At 40.7% G+C, this 17,255-nt stretch overlaps 1 long non-coding RNA gene across 1 annotated transcript in view; it reads right to left on the bottom strand.

The window, feature by feature from the left end:
- Positions 1-17,255, bottom strand: part of LOC134761297 (uncharacterized) — a 420,137-nt gene that overhangs the window by 371,794 nt on the left and 31,088 nt on the right. The window lies entirely within an intron of this gene.

Below are 17,255 nucleotides of genomic sequence, written 5' to 3'. Positions count from 1 at the left end.
ATGGATCGCTTGTCTTGCCTGACTCATAACTCTTGCAGAACTCAGTTGATGACAGGTAATTCTGGCTTCATGGTCACTTGATGACCCATGGTCAGGTGTTCTGTCTCTACCAGGACTTAGTGGCCAGTCAGCAGCTGATTTTCTAATGCTATAAAATCCTTGCTTCAGAATCCTAGAGGTTTATATTGTGATTCCCCTATTGGGACTTCCTATCATCCCCTCACAGCATATTTTCCCACCACAGATTCCTCCAATATTATAGGTTCTGCTGGGCTATATTGCCCAGATGAGAAGGCCACTTGCTTTGCAGCCTGGACACACTGCAAAGCCCTTTTCTGCTCTAGATCCCACTTACAGCTGGAAGCATTTGGAATCACCCCAAATAGGAGCAATATTGCCAGATGTGGACTATGATGCTTCCAAACCCAATTAGTTCTACCTAGTTTTGTGCTTCCTTCTTTGTGATAGGAGGTGTGAGGTGCAGTCATTTGTCCTTTGCTTTGTAGTTGGTACAACCGAAAGTTGTTTCAGCATGTCCCAGACCACTGGATTCCTAAAAGTGTTACTGATAAAGGCCGGCCCCTGATTTATCAGAGTGTTTATCTTCTACCTCCTGGAGGAAATTTTTCTTATCAAGGTTTCCAACACATTTGCCACTTATTGACCACCAAGTCCAATTAGCTGATATCCCCCATAGAGTCTCCATGTGCCTCCAGTCTCACAGGGAAGCCATAATGACTCTTTAAATTTCTGAGTATCAATGTCAACTTGAAACAGCTCTTGAAAGGTTGGATGTTCCCCTTTCCTCAGTGTATGTTCTTCCAGGTAAGTGATTATAGACCCCTTGGATGATAACTGGGTGGGAATCATTATCATGTATGTTTACCACCTTGTTGCAAGGTCCTTCTTCCTTAGGATCTGTTCCCTCTCCCCTAAGACTCCCCCACACCTGGCGTAGCTAGCTACTACTCATCTTTGAAGACTCAACTTGGGCATCATTTCTTCTGAGAAACCTTTATTGAAAGATCACACAGAATTTCCTCTATCTCAATGCCAATGAGTCCAAATAAGGTACTCCCTAGCTCCCAGTCTATTTATGTCTGAAATATATCACTTATCAAAAGAACTTACTGGTGGGACTCAAATTATCACCTTCCAGAAAATAGTGTGCTGCTATATATTATGAGCAGTGGATCATTTCCTATAGCTTTTTGACCAAACAATTATCTCTCTGTAATATTATCTCAGGGAAAGAGTCAGAAACGTGGGCAAAGATTTTGTACAACAGTGTTTAGTTAGGCTCTGTTTTATATTGATGGGCTAGAACTACAACAAATCCCTAGAAAACATATAAAATGTATTTTAACGTAAACATGCATAGTCAAGAGACAAAACACAAAGGAACTCAGTGAATCAGAAACTGAAGGCCACAAAATTGAACAGAAGAAGGAAGACACAGGCCAGAATGTGGTCAGGGAGCTACTACTTTGGAATGAAACAGCAGCCTCCTGTTTGGAGGTATAGGAAGAAGGATCAGCCTGCACAGTGATGGACAAATTGGGGCACTGCAGTGGGCCATCCAGACAACATAGCCAAGGATGAGTGGGCAACAGAGACAAGGATTTCTGCCTCCAGGTAGAAGCAGTGAGTGTGGGGTTTGTGTTTTAGGATGAAAAAAAAAAAAAGAAAAAAAAGATAATAAAAGTAGCTGAAAAAGTCTGGGCGGGCTGGGCCGGGCGCAGTGGCTTATGCCTGGATTCCTAGCACTTTGGGAGGCTGAGGCAGACGGATCACTTGAGGTCAGGAGTTCAAGACCAGTCTGGCCAACATGGTGAAACCCCATGTCTACTGAAAATACAAAAATTAGCTGGGTATGGTGGTGCATGTTTGTAATGCCAGCTACTCAGGAGGCTGAGGCAGGAGAATCTATTGAACCCAGGAGGTGGAGGTTGCAGTGAGCCAAGATTGTGCTATTGCACTCCAACCTGGGCAACAGAGCAAGACTCTGTCTCAAAAAAAAAAAAAAAAAAAGAAATGTCTGGGTGGACTGAAAAATTCTCCAACTGGCAGATACTTGTCTAGTTAAGCCTGGGATCAAGGTCTATTCTACGTATTAATACCGTTGGTGTATACCACACATACCCAGAAACTGGGATTTATATGCTACTGACATAGTCTTAGTACTCAAACCATGAAATTAACATACAAATTGGACCCCTGACTTTAAATCCCTTGAACTTCTGGCAGGATAAATATAAAATCTGTGGAGTAATAGACCTTCAACTCAAGATGCACAAACTTCACATAGATACAGCCCTTCTGAAAATGGTCTCACACAATTCACAATTATATAAGGAATCTACCACATTTAAGAGTTAGCAAACACAACCAACAACAGAATTAAGCAGAAAATTAAAACAATTATAAACTCTAAGATAATATCAAATAAGTATATTTAAATTGATTAAATACATTTAAAAGCACCTTATAGAAGACTACTCAGAATTCAACACAGACAGAAAGAGATTTTTAAAAAATCAAAAAGCATCTAGGAGACATAGAATGTGGAATGAGAAAGCCCATCATAAGAATTCCAGAAATAAACAGAATGTGAGAGAAGTAACATTTGATGATCTAGCGGCTTAGGCTTTTCCAGAATGAATGAATGACATGAATTTTCAGGTTCAGGAATGTGGTGTCTGAACAGTGTAAATAAATATAAATTTACATCTAGATGAAGTGGAACTCATAAAAGCAAGTAAAGATAAAAGCCTAAGAACAATGATAAACAGACTTATCTCAGCCTTATTAATGAAATGACTTGACAATTTAATATAATTTCAATACGTGACAGAAAAATACCAGATAACTCAGAATTCTATTCCCAAACACATTTTTATTCAACAGTAAAGATAAGACATTTTCAGACACACAGAAAATCAGAACCTTAATATTAACACACTCTCAATGGAAAACTTCTAAAATATGTATTTCAGAAAGAAGATATTCAACCCAGAAGGAAGAAATAAGATGCAAGAGATAATTTCATGCCAAGAAATGATAAATATGTGTGTAAATCTTAAAAACATTTGTTAGTATAAGAGTAAAACTTATAGAACTAAAATGCTAATGTAAATGTAATACGTGTGTGTGTGTGTGTGTGTGTGTGAGAATGTAGAAGGCAGAAGGCATTATTTCCAAACCAGAATTGGTGGAGAATTGGGGGGGAAATTCAATCAAGTACAAAAGGCAGGAAAAGTGATGGGAGAAGGGAAGGAAAGGAAAGAAAAAAAAAGTATAGTAAATAAAAAACACCAAATAATAGGTAGAAATAAAGGCAGATATGTCAACAATCATATTGAATATAAATAGATTAAATTCATCTATTAAAGGACAGAGATTTTCAGATTAAACAAAAGACCAAATCCAATTATACACTGATTTCAACAGAAATACATATAATTTAAAGACATGGAAACTTAAAGTAATGTGATAGAAAAATATATCAAGTAAATATTAACCTAAAGGAGGCTACTGTAACTAGATTAATACCAAATGAAATAAAGTAATAAATGAAATTAATATCAAATGAAATAAAGACCAAGGGCATTTTTAGATATAAAGATAGATTGCACATATTGAGAAAAATAATTTTTAGCCTTCTCATTTTAATGAGGCAATGAACAATTTGCCTCTAAAATATAATTTCAAAACTTGTATGTACTTAATAAAATAGCCACAAAATATATAAAGCAAAAAATTACAGTATTACAAAGAGAAATCAACAAAACCACAATCATAGTGGGTGCATATTTATATTTATGTCTCTCGGAAACTGGTGAGTCAAGCATACAAAAATCAATTAAAAAGATGGAAACAAGGATTACCATAAACAGAAAGGTTTCCTTTCCTTCTCCCATAACTTTTCCTGCCTTTTGTACTTGCCTTTTTGAGGCAAAATATTCTGAAGCTGTACTGTAGTGATGATTGCACAACTTTGTAAATTTACTAAAAACCTTAAATTGTACAATTTAAAATGGAAGAGTTGTATAATATATAAATTACACTTCAATAAAGGTGTTAAAAGGATATAGAAAACCTTGTGAGCCTATATAGTATCCTGAATCTGCTAATTAGGAAAAAAAAATTCAACTCAAGCACAAATGAAATGTTTAGAAAATTTGACTTCACATGAAACCACAAAGTAAATCTCAACTAACAAGAAAGAATTAGCTTGGGCAACATGGCGAAACCCCATTTCTATAAAAAGTACAAAAATTAGCCAGGCATGATGGTGTGTGCCTGTAGTCCCAGCTACTCAGGAGGCTGAGGTGAGAGGATCAATTGAGCCCAGGAGATCACGACTGCAGTGAGCAGAGATCAATCATGCCACAAGAAAGAATTGATATCTGGTAGATTGTATTTCCTGAACATAATTTAATTAAAGGTTAAAAATGATTTTTAAAACTCATGTCTGAAAATGTTAAAATGTTTCTAAATCATGCGTTTAAGAAGAAATAACAATGTAAATTTGGAAATACTTAGAAGTGACAGAAAAATAAAAGTGCTGTCATTTATATCAAAATACATGGGATAAGCGGAGGTAGGTACTTAAAAAGACAAATTAGTTTTAAATGTTGATATTAGGAATACATGAAAAGGGGACATAACCACAGATACAATGGGAATTTTTTAATGGTAAGGAAAAAATATGAATAACTCAATTTGAAAACTTAGGCAAAATAGATAATTATCATAACAGACCCCACAAGAAAGAGAAAATCTTGTAAGACCTATGAAAGAAACTGAATCAAGTTAAGTATCCATACACAAAATGAATACCACCACATTCAGATGTATTTATAGGGCAGTTTTACCAAAAGAATAAAAAAAAAAAATTATTCAAAAATTATACCAGCTTTTCCAATTTCGACCAACTTTATGCCAATGTTGACAGAAGTAAGAAAAATAAGAATCACTTCCCATAATATTTTATGAGGGTAATATTACCCCAATACAAAAATCAGACAAAGATAATACAAGAAAACAAAATTATAGGCCAGTCTCACTTGTGAACTTAGATTCCAAAATCCCAAATAAAATACTAGTCTATTGAATTTAGCAGGAAATTAAAAAGAAATGCTAACAAGTACAGTTCATTGCAAGACTGGTTTAACATTTAAAAACTCCGGACCACATACCAGATTAAAGAAGAAAAATCGACCGGGCGCGGTGGCTCACGCCTGTAATCCCAACACTTTGGGAGGCCAAGGCAGGCAGATCACGAGGTCAGGAGATCAAGACCATCCTAGCTAACACAGTGAAACCCAGTCTCTACGAAAATACAAAAAAATTAGCCAGGCATGGTAGCGGGCACCTGTAGTTCCAGCTACTCCGGAGGCTGAGGCAGGAAAACGGCGTGAACCCGGGAGGTGGAGCTTGCAGTGAGCTGAGACTGCGCCACTGCACTCCAGCTTGGGCGACAGAGTGAGACTCCATCTCGGGCGACAGAGTGAGACTCCATCTCAAAAAAAAAAAAAAAAAAAGGGGGGCCGGGCGCGGTGGCTCACGCCTGTAATCTCAGCACTTTGGGAGGCCAAGGCGGGCGGATCACTTCAGATCAGGAGTTCGAGACCATCCTGGCTAACACGGCGAAACCCCATCTCTACTAAAAATACAAAAAATTAGCCGGGCATGGTGGTGGGCGCCTGTAGTTCCAGCTACTCAGGAGGCTGAGTACACTCCAGCCTGAGCGACAGAGCAAGACTCCGTCTCAAAAAAGAAGAAGAAAAATCATCACCTCAATAGATTCAGGGAAAACATTTGGTAAAATTAAACACTTGCCAGGCACAGTGGCTCATGATTATAATCCCAACACTTTGGGAGGCTGAGGCAGGAGGATCACTTGAACCCAGGAGTTCAAGACCAGCCTAAACAACATAGGGAGACCATGTCTCTACAAACAAACAAACAAAAAATTAGCCAGACATGGTAACACATGCCTGTGGTTCCAGCTATTCAGGAGGCTGAGGTTCGGGGATCACTTAAGTCTGGGAAGTTCAAGGCTGCAGTGAGCCATAATGAAGCCACTGTACTCCAGCCTGAGTGACAGAGTAAGATCCTGTCTCAAAAAAAAAAAAAAAAAAAAATCAATCCTCATTCATGACAGAAGCTCACACAAAACTAGGAGGACAAGGAAATGTCCCTCACCTAATGATGGCTATCTAACAAAACCCAACAGCAAACATGGTTCTTAATGCCAAAGCAGTTGAAGCAGTCCCTTTAAAGTTAAGAACAAGATAATTCTCCCTATCACTGTTTTTACTCAGAATTATGAAGGATTTCTAGATTGTGCATAAAGTGTGAAAAATTGGTTGTAGCAGTCAGGCTAAGTAGTGGTAACATACAAACCCCAACATTCAGTGGCTTAAGACATAAGTTTGCTTTTGCTCAAAGTTCATTGTAGATCTTGCTGCTGATGACTCAGTTCTAAGAAGTGTCCTTTGTGGCTGTGCTTCTCAAAATGGGAACTCCCAGTTATTGTACAGAGGCAAGGGATAAATGAAGGATGACACATCAGCTCTTTATTCCTTCAGTCTTGCAGTGACATACTTCTCTTCCACTTTCACTCTACTGGCTCAAAGAAGTCACATGGCTTTAACTGCAAAGGGACTGGAAATGTGAGGGAGCACAGGAATATTCAGGGAGCTGTGAATGTTCCTGCCACAACTGGAAAGGGAAAAAAATAAATTGTCATGGCTTGCAAATGATATGACTATATAAAAAATTTAGGAGAATTTATACTCTATTAAACTGATACAGAATGTACTATGCTAGCAAAGTTACTTGTAACAGTATCCCAGAATCAATTTCATTCCTATTCACCAGCAATAACTAGTAAAAAAAAATGTAATTTCTTAAAACAATTTAAGAGACTTTGGAATAAACGTCATAAAAGATGAGTAAGACCTTTGTGAGAAAAATTTAAAACTTCATTAAAAGGCATAAACTAAGACCTAATTGTGTGTGTGTGTGTGTGTGTTTATGTGTGTGTGTGTGTCTACTATAGACAGAACTATCCAACATCAGAAAAATATTAATTTTCCCCAGAATAATCTGTAAATTTCATGCAATTAAAAAAATAAATTTTTGGGCCAGGCGCAGGCGGCTCATGCCTGTAATCCCAGCACTTTGGGAGGCCTAGGCAGGTGGATCATGAGGTCAGGAGATCCAGATCATCCTGGCCAACATGGTGAAACCCCGACTCTACTAAAAATACAAAAATTAGCTGGGTGTGGTGGCGCGCGCCTGTAGTCCCAGCTTCTCAGGAGGCTGAGGCAGGGGAATCGCTTGAACTCAGGAGGCGGAGGTTGCAGTGAGCTGAGATCGTGCCACTGCACTCCAGCCTGGTGACAGAGTGAGATTCCCTCTCAAAAAAAAAAACCTAGATTTCTTTCTTTTTTTTCCTTGATGTACATGTGTATAACTTCTTCAGCTGTTACTAAAATTCATATGGAAGAGCAAAGATCCAAGAAAAAATTTTTAAGTCAAAAGATAACACAGAAATATTAGGATTATATTCAGCTACAGAGTAACAAAGAAAAGAAATCATCTACAATGGATTAAACAATAGGGTATTATTTGCATCACATAACAAAAGAACATTCACCTATAATGAGAAAAGATAAAAATATGCTACTTGGATATTTATATTTCCAGGTAGCATTTGTTGTTCTACCTGCCTTCTGAATTTGTTCTACGTGCCAATTATTGGATTTGTTCTACCTGCCTATTATTTCTTTTATTTTTATTGAATTTTATTTTTTAGAGACAGGGTCTCATTCTGTCACCCATGCTGGAGCACAGTGGTGTGATCACGGCTCCCTGCAGCCTCAAACTACTGGGCCCAAGCAATCCTCCTGCCTCAGCCTCCTGAGTAGCTAGGACTACAGGCACACGCCACTATGCCCAGCTAATTATTTCTTTTTTTCTACTTTTTTTTTTTTTCTTTAGAAACAGGGTCTCAGCCGGGCACGGTGGCTGACACCTGTAATCCCAGCACTTTGGGAGGCTGAGGCAGGCAGATCACAAGGTCAGGAGATTGAGACCATCCTGGCTAACATGGTGAAACCCTGTCTCTACTAAAAACACAAAAAAGTTAGCCGGGTGTTGGGGCAGGCGCCTGTAGTCCCAGCTATTCTGGAGGCTGAGGCAGGAGAATGGCATGAACCCAGGAGGCAGAGCTTGCAGTGAGCCGAGATCATGCCACTGCACTCCAGCCTGGGTGACAGAGTGAGACTCCATCTCAAAAAAATAAAAGGGTCTCACTCTGTTACCCAGGCTGGAGTACAGTGGTGCAATCATGGCTCACTGCAGCCTCAAACTCCCAGCTCAAGGGATCCTCCTGCCTCAGCCTCCCAAGTAGTTGGAACTACAGGTGTGTACCACCATGCACAGCTAATTTTTTAAAAAATTTTTTGTAGAGATGGGGTTTTGCCACATTGCCCAGTCTGGTCTCCAACTCCTGGGCTCAAGTGATTCTCCTATCTCAAGCCTCCCAAAGTGCTGGGATTACAGGCATGAGCCACTGTGCCCAGCAGCAATTATTTCTGAATGTTAATTAATAAACTGATATTGTGGTTACACATCAATCTGTACGATCTTGACTAATGAGTCAACTCCTATAGAAGGAACCATTTTACCCAGTGATAAATTTTAAGTTTCTGATCCTACAAGATCAGATTATTATGAATTCATGAAAGTAAAGACCATTCTGTAAGGCCACTTGATAGACAACCATTTGATCTTCTTCAGGAAGCTACTCTTCTACTTTGCCACATTTGAGCCCTTCCATTTTAGAAATAAATCCCCTTATACCAATTCCATGATTATTCACTGTCCTTCTGATTTGAAACTCAGCTTCCCATATTAATCTACATAAAGGAAGATTATTTCTTCATCTTGTGTGGTACTTTCCAATCAAAATTCCTAACTATGTGCTAGACACTGTTCCAAAGTTGGGAGGCCAGGGACTGTGAGTTTTTACATGTCATAAAGAAAAAAGAAAGAATATACTAGGTAACTAAATGATCGCTGCCATTTCAGGGTTCTGGGGGTTGGTGCTGTTTTCACAATAGCATGTGGCAGTATGCTTTGCCTAGAGTAGATGCCTGATAAATATTTTGATTAATTGGTTATCACAGCAAACAATAAAACCAGTACTCCATAATTTTTTGATATTAAAATTCCCCAGAATGTGTCCTTACCATATTACCCCCATCATATGCCTGGTAAGACAAATTAAGTCAAGCCAAATGAATAGATTACGTAGTTCAGCATGGCTCAATGAGACACGCAGCACAGGGATGCAAGGGCCTACTCGAGTGACTGCTGCTTTTGTGTCTAAGGTGATCTTTTTCAGCATAATTATCAGCACATCTTAACATGACACTGAGAGGTAATTAAATGCACTTTGGACTGAAGTAGGGAGAAAGATGTGGGAGAGGGAATAAGCTTTTTTTCTTTCACAGTCAAAAAATCAAAGAAAACCATGGTTTAATGCTCCAAGACCCTCTCCTGGTGGCATGGAGGAAGCTCTTGTGGCTCTCCCAGACTGTCTCTTCAGTCTGAGACAGGTTTTTCTTCTTTAAAGACACTACATAAATCACTGATGGGAAAATAATTTACAGCCACAGTGGAAGAAAGGAGCAAAAAACCAAGAACATGTCTTCTAGATTACAATGAGAAGACCTGAATTTTCAGCAGGCTTTATAAAGATGGAATCAGGAGCTGGGGAAGAATCTGAGCCCTTTTGTGCCCAAACAGATTTCCCATCTTCAGGCTGCCGCTGGGATCCATCTGTTCAACACTGGCTGCAACACAGGCTGGGCCAAAATGTGCCATTAACAGCTTTGGGGAGGTGGGAAGTAGGAAGGGGAAATGGTGAAACACAGAAAGGTCCCTTAGAATTAGCTGGCTTCTAACTACCGACATTTAACTATATGTTGACAGGCAACAGTAAAATTTGCTACCTAGTCTCCCCTGTCAATCTGGGCACCAAGACTGTTTCTTACCAAAGGGACTCAAACACAGGGAGAAGACATAATTTGGGATAGGTTTCTTGTTTGTTTTGTTTTGCTTTGCTTTGCTTTGTTTTGTTTTTTGAGATGGAGTCTTACTCTGCTGTCCAGGCTGGAGGGCAGCCGCACGATCTCTGTTCACTGCAACCTCTGCCTCCTGGGTTCAAGCAATTATCTTGCCTCTGCCTCCCGAGTAGCTGGGATTACAAGCGTGCGCCACCACACCTGGCTAACTTTTGTATTTATTAGTAGAGATGGGGTTTCACCATGTTGGCCAGGGCGGTCTCTAACTCCTGACCTCAAGTGATTCGCCTGCCTCAGCTTTCCAAAGTGCTGGGATTACAGGCATGAGCCACTGCGCCTGGCCAATTTGGGATAGGTTTCTATTGAGAGATACCCAAAAGACTAGAAACTTAACACTTGGCATAGCTTCCCTTCCGATTGTTTCAATTTTGATAAAATACAAAAAAAGAGTAAGGAACTGTAAATCCCATTTACATCTGCACAGATTCTTAAGCCAGGAAGAGGACATGATTGGCATGATTCATTATATGATCCGCTTTTTGGGAAGATATGGACTTTCAACATCATCCCCAAAAGGTAACCTTGAACAAACCTATATTTGTCCTATTCATCACTTTTGTCCTATGGGTCATTTTCTGAAAGTTAAACAATTACTCTACTAATAGATTACTGCAGTCAATGTAGACCTTTAATTTGAATAACTCAAAAACTAAAATATGTATCTCTGGAATTTGTGATGAGGTTTAATTTTCCACATGTATCTTTTTTGAGGAGCATGCTGCTCAGGGAAAACCTCTCTGAGAAGATAACCTTTCTGTAGAGATTGGATGGATGCCAAGTGTAATGTAATCCTAGTTGCATATATTAATTGACATGTTTTCCCTTCTGATAGTCCTGTTACCCCTGACCCTGCCCTTTTCAGGCAGTTAAACTGGAGAAATCCATCCCCTCAAAGGAGGGCGGCTTTATCAGAACTCTTAGAACCAGAGTGTCAAGGCCTAGATCCCAGCTATCAGACAAAAGAATCGGAGGAATCTGTGCCCAGTCCCTACAATGTAGCCTTGTCTACATGAGCAGTGAATCACATGCAAAACTAAAAGAGTCTGCCATCTGACTCATATGAAACCACCTGCCTATGTTTGGAATTCTGAACCGTGGGCCACATCTGTACAACTAATAGTTACTTGGTGCCTACTGTCCTACTCTGTACAAGACTTATAAAAAATATAGTTATAAGTGATCTATCTTTCCTGTTCTCCAAGAGCTTAAAACCTCACAGAGGAGATAAGAAATATATCCAGATGGGGCCAGGCACGGTGGTGGTGGCTTACACCTGTAATCCTAGCACTTTGGGAGGCTAAGGCAGGCGGATAACAAGGTCAGGAGATCGAGGCCATCCTGGCTAACATGGTGAAACACCTGTCTCTACTAAAAATACAAAAAAAAAAAATTAGCCAGATGTGGTGACAGGCGCCTGTAGTCCCAGCTACTTGGGAGGCTGAGGCAGGAGAATGGTGTGGACCCGGGAGGTGGAGCTTGCAGTGAGCCAAGATCGCGCCACTGCACTCCAGCCTGGGCAACAGAGTGAGACTCCATCTCAAAAAGAAAAGAAAAGAAAAGAAATATATCCAGATGGCCGGGCGCGGCGGCTCATGCCTGTAATCCCAGCACTTTGGGAGGCCGAGGCCGGCGGACCATGAGGTCAGGAGTTCGAGACCAGCCTGACCAACATGGTGAAACCCCGTCTCTACTAAAAATACAAAAATTAGCCAGGCGTGGTGGTGGGCGCCTGTAGTCCCAGCAACTCAGGAAGCTGAGGCAGGAGAATTGCTTGAACCTGGGAGGCACAGGTTGCAGTGAGCCGAGATCACACCATTGCACTCCAGCCTGGGTGACAGAGCGAGACTCTGTCTCAAAAAAAAAAGAAAAAGGAATATATCCAGATAAGTTTAATACAAGGCACTATGAAAAATAGTTACCAGAGAGCTGCCACTCCATCCAAAATGCCCCCCATAGCCCCTGTGTCCTTCATATCATCAAAAGCTATAATTATTTTTGTGGGTGTTACTTGTATATTCACTGTCTCCCCAGGTAGAATAAGCAGGGATGAATCTATCTCTACACAATAGTTTTCCCAGTACATACCACATAGCCCAGCTATTCAAAGGATACTTTGTTAAATGAATGAATGAGTGAAGGAATGAAGTCATGTTGGGATCTATTTTTGTTCAGTGATTATATCACGTTTCATTTTTCTATGAGAGTTTAGAGAAGCAGGCCTTGTTGCTGGATAGTCTGCTGCTAACTTGGCACCACCACCACCTCCTCCTAAGTGTGGAAACTTCCACACAATCGTCTTGCAGAGTCACTTCACGGGAGAGGACTTGGGGTAGATGTGGAGTGTGAAGCCTATTCTCTGGAGGCATTTGTACACAAATGCACAGGCAAGTTTGCACAGCAGACTGAGACAGCGAGAACTTCTCAGAGGTTCTCAAGAGGTGCAGCAGCTTGCAGACAAGCTTTTGAAAATTACTCCAAGTGTTTGGAGCTGTGGGCTTCAGTGTCAACCACTCTGACCTTTGGGGCTGTTCCCCTGACCTTCAGGGGTAGTTTTATGACCTGTGCACCAGTGCAGCCCTCCCTCCCAGCTATTCAAAGGTTGCATAAATTCCTAATTCTCAATTAAACTCTTTATATCTGGAATACGTAGAGTGGCTTCTGTATTCCTGAGCAAGCCCTGATTTGTCCACTCGTTTAGGGAGTGTGAGTTTACCCTGTCCCTACATCTGACCACACTCACCTGAATAGTCTGTATCTCTGGGACAATTCATTTGAGTGATTTCAGATTACCTTTCCTTTTGTACAAAAAGAAACCAGTGGACATAGAGAAATACTTTTTGGTTTTTTTTGAAATGGAGTCTCGCTCTGTCACCCAGGCTGAAGTGCAGTGGCTTAATCTTAGCTCACTGCAACCTCCACCTTCTAGGTTCAAGAAATTCTCCTGCCTCAGCCTCCCAAGTAGCTGAGACTACAGGCCACCACACCTGGCTAATTTTTGTATTTTTAGTAGAGAGGGGGTTTCATCATGTTGGTCAGGCTGATCTTGAACTCCTGACCTCAAGTGATTCGCCTGCCTTGGCCTCCCAAAGTAGCTGGGATTACTGGCATGAGCCACCGTGCCCGGCCATGACTTTTTATTTTCACGAGACCCAAGTGATTTTCAGCCAACTATTCTTCAAGATATAAGTTTGTAAACATTCTATACTTTTGAAAATCATGCATTTTAATTTTAAGATGATAGTTTTTTGGAGCATCTCCAATAACTTAAAATGATACCTCTTAGCAGGTATGTTTTTACCCCCATTTATAGGTGGAAAAGCTTAGACTTGTAAGAGCCAATAGTAGCTCTGTCTCATATATCACATTCCTTACTTTGGAATAACATTTAAAAACCAACATCATTTGAAATAGAAAGTTTCAAAAATAATGGCATTTTTTTATAGCCAGTCTCATGAATGTTACAAGGGGCCACACCTTGAAACTTAACTTTAAACTTAAAAATATAAGCCACACATATTCAAGTGATTAATTTTAACTTTCAGGAACATTTTATTGTATTTTCCTGAAGATTTTTACTCAAATTTTCCACTTCTGGTTTTTTCCAATGCACGCTGGTCCTAATCTCTGCCAAGTTCACTAAGATTGCTCGCAGATAATGCGAAAGGTGCAGCAGTAGCAACAATTTTTTTTTAAGACGGAGTCTTGCTCTGTCTCCCAGGCTGGAGTGCAGTGGCAAGATCTCGGCTCACTGCAACCTCCATCTCCCAAGTTCAAGCAATTCTCCTGCCTCAGTTGCCTGAGTAGCTGGGACTACAGGCATGCACCACCATGCCAGGCTAATTTTTGTATTTTTAGTAGAGACGGAGTTTCACCATGTTGGCCAAGCTGGTCTTGAACTCCTGACCCCAGGTAATCTGCCTGTCTTGGCCTCCCAAAGTGCTGGGATTACAGGCGTGAGCCACCGTGCCCGGCCACAACAATTTTTTAAAAAGAAAGATTACCCCAAGTTAAGAGCTGAGTGGCCTTCCCATCATGGATATCAGAAGTAGGCTTCTCCAGGCAGCATGTCAAGAACACCAGGGTGTTATAAACACACAACAGTGCAGCGATGAGAACCTGGCTTTTCTGGAGTCCACACTGGCCTCTTCTCCGAGGGAGCTGCTGTATGACAACAGACGGCTGCTGTGTTCCTCACCTTCTTGTCGTAGGCTCTGCTGTGGTTTCTTCCACATGTATATGATTCAGAGCTCCTTACCAAGCATCTCTGTGACAGCCAAGGCTCCACCACTGATGAGTTATGCCCAAGTTATTCACTTTATTCCATCTCCATTATGCTCAAGCAGAGCCCATTTCAGCCCCAACAGGCAATATGAGAACAAGGAAACGAATCTAACATTTAGTGAGAGAGGCAGGTTGGTGTTCCTAAATGTGGTATAGTATATGGAGCATGAGTTACATTAAATGACCCAATTCCAAATGAGAAGACTCTGTCTGGGGGACATAAGTCTCAGTTTCCTCTTCTGTTGTAATTAATGCCAACTCTTGCAGTTGTGGTGGATATTAATTGAGATCATGTACATAAATCACCAAGCACAGTGGCTGGCACATGGGGATAACAACTATAATAGCTGGGTGCGGTGGCTCATGCCTGTAATCCCAGTACTTTGGGAGGCCAAAGTGTGAGGATCACTTGAGTCCAGGTGTTCAAGACCAGCCTGGGCAACAAAGTGAGACACTGTCTCTATAAAAAAAAAAAAAAAAAAGGGCCAGGCACAGTGGCTCATGCCTGTAATCCCAGCACTTTGGGAGGCTGAGGTGGGTGGATCACCTGAGGTCAGGAGTTTGAGACCAGCCTGGCCAACATGACGAAACCCCATCTCTACTAAAAATACAAAAAATTAGCCAGGCGTGGTGGCGGGTGCCTGTAATCCCAGCTACTTGGAAGGCTGAGGCAAGAGAATCACTTAAACCTGGGAGGCAGAGGTTGCAGTGAGCAGAGATTATGCCATTGTACTCCAGCCTGGGCAACAAGAGCAAGACATCATCTCAAAAATAAATAAATAAATAAATAAATAAATAAATAATAAAATAATTAAAAAATAAAAAAAAAATTATCTGGGCATGGTGGCACACGCTTTTAGTCCCAGCTATTTCGGAGGCTGAGGCAGGTGGATTGCTTAAGCTGGGGAGATCAAGGCTGCAATGAGCCATATTTGTGCCACCGCATTCCAGCCTGGGCAACAGAGCAAGACCCTGTCCCCGAAAGCAAAACAAACAAACACAAAAACCAACCACAATAATAGACACTAGCATGATTAAGCAATAAATGCTTTTTGCAGGAAAGTAGACTTGCTATGCCACTTACTAGCTGTGACTTGGACCAAAGCCCTTCACCTCTCTGAGCCCTTGTGGTGGCCTCATCGTCAGCTGAATCTAATAACACTTGTGCTGCTTACTCATGGGCTATTGCGCAAGTCAAATGAGAAGACCTATGTGAAGGTGCACTGTAAGTTGCAAACCCTTAAACGAAAAAGATCTTGTGTAAGTCACTCCCTCACCAACCAAGCTTGCTTTGGTGAATTGGAAATTTTACAGGGCCACAGGATAAAAAGTATTAGGAAGAACTGGTGTAGAATAGTGATTATCGATTAACTTGTATTCAATCATAATGCCTTAAACCAACTCATTCTGAAAACCTCTAAATACAAATAAATCAAGGCAAAACCAATCAGCATTTTTGTCAAAAAAAAAAAAAAAAAAGGTTGGCAGGAAACAAAAGCTATACCAAATATAAGAAGTTGCACATCCCTTCTTAATCTCCTACTGGGAGCAGGAAGTGAGTGAATGAAAGTTCATACTCCGGAGCACCCAGTTTCCCCAGCTATATGCACATCATAATATCTCTCAAAACTCCATTAGCTACTCCTCTGTTACAATTCCAGAATCACACAGCAGTTCCTATGCTCCTATATAGTAATTCAAAAATACACATCTTTGGTCACTTCTCAGCCTTTTGGCTAAGATCAAGTGCAAAAATATATACATTTTACACACACACATACACAATTTAAGAACACGTTGTAGAAATCGATCACAGCTATTACTCCTTTTTTTTTTTTTTTTTAACAATTCAATAGAATTACAAGAGGAAGAAGGAACGTCATTATGAACCTGGGTGTCTGCGAGGGCCAGAGAAGGACTGAGGACAAACAGAAAGCTATGCTATCAGGAGGAATTTACACAGGTAGTCAGGTTTCTGAGTATGCAGAGGAAAGAAGTTTCAATTGGATCACATTCAACAGGACATGAGCCCGGAAGGACTGCTTTAGTCTTATGATGTAAAAAGAAGTTATATAAGTTGAACAAATGCTCCTCTCTTTCAGGAATGTCTTACACAAGTTGCACAAACTGTCAGAAGCCTCAGGGAAATAGGCAGTGGTAAAAATGTTTGTCCAGCACTCAGCTGACAGGCACGCATTGCAAAACTGTCCCTGGTATGTATTACCTTTGCCCTGCCCCCAACATATGCACACCACAGTACAGCAACGGGGCTGCAAGCGAACCACATCAAAGTGGAGCCTCACTCCCCTTTTGCCCTTCTGAGTTCCAGCCAGCAGATCAGGCCTGCTGTGCGGAGGTGTGCCTTTGAGAGGTCTTCCTCGTTCCTCCCTAGGCCAGACCTGTTCTAAACACAAACAGAGGCCTCCATCTCCACCACACTTCATCTGATAAAAGTCACATTGTTCAAAGCCACACTCAGAAAAGCATTATAAATTGTACTACAGGAATAGCTCCTCATCAGCAGAAAGATAGCTTAAATAACCTAATAATTCCTATCTCTAATGCTGTGATTCTTTAGAACTGTTCAAGGGAAGAAATTCCCATTGGGCTGAAAAGATGGAAGGCATGGAGAAAAAAATAATAAAACATCTTTTCAAATCATTGGACCTTGTATATTTGCCCCCACCCTAAAAATTGGATATTCGTTTACAGAAAATTACTATGGAGCATGCCACAAGTGAAATCCAAATTACCCTTTCCAGCTTGCTTTGGCATGATAAAACGCATTCCAATTTTTTGTGTTATAAAAGT

Source organism: Pongo abelii, chromosome 3 (assembly GCF_028885655.2).
Source record: "Pongo abelii isolate AG06213 chromosome 3, NHGRI_mPonAbe1-v2.0_pri, whole genome shotgun sequence".
NCBI lineage: Eukaryota > Metazoa > Chordata > Mammalia > Primates > Hominidae > Pongo > Pongo abelii.
This window is presented reverse-complemented; position numbering and strand designations above follow the sequence as displayed.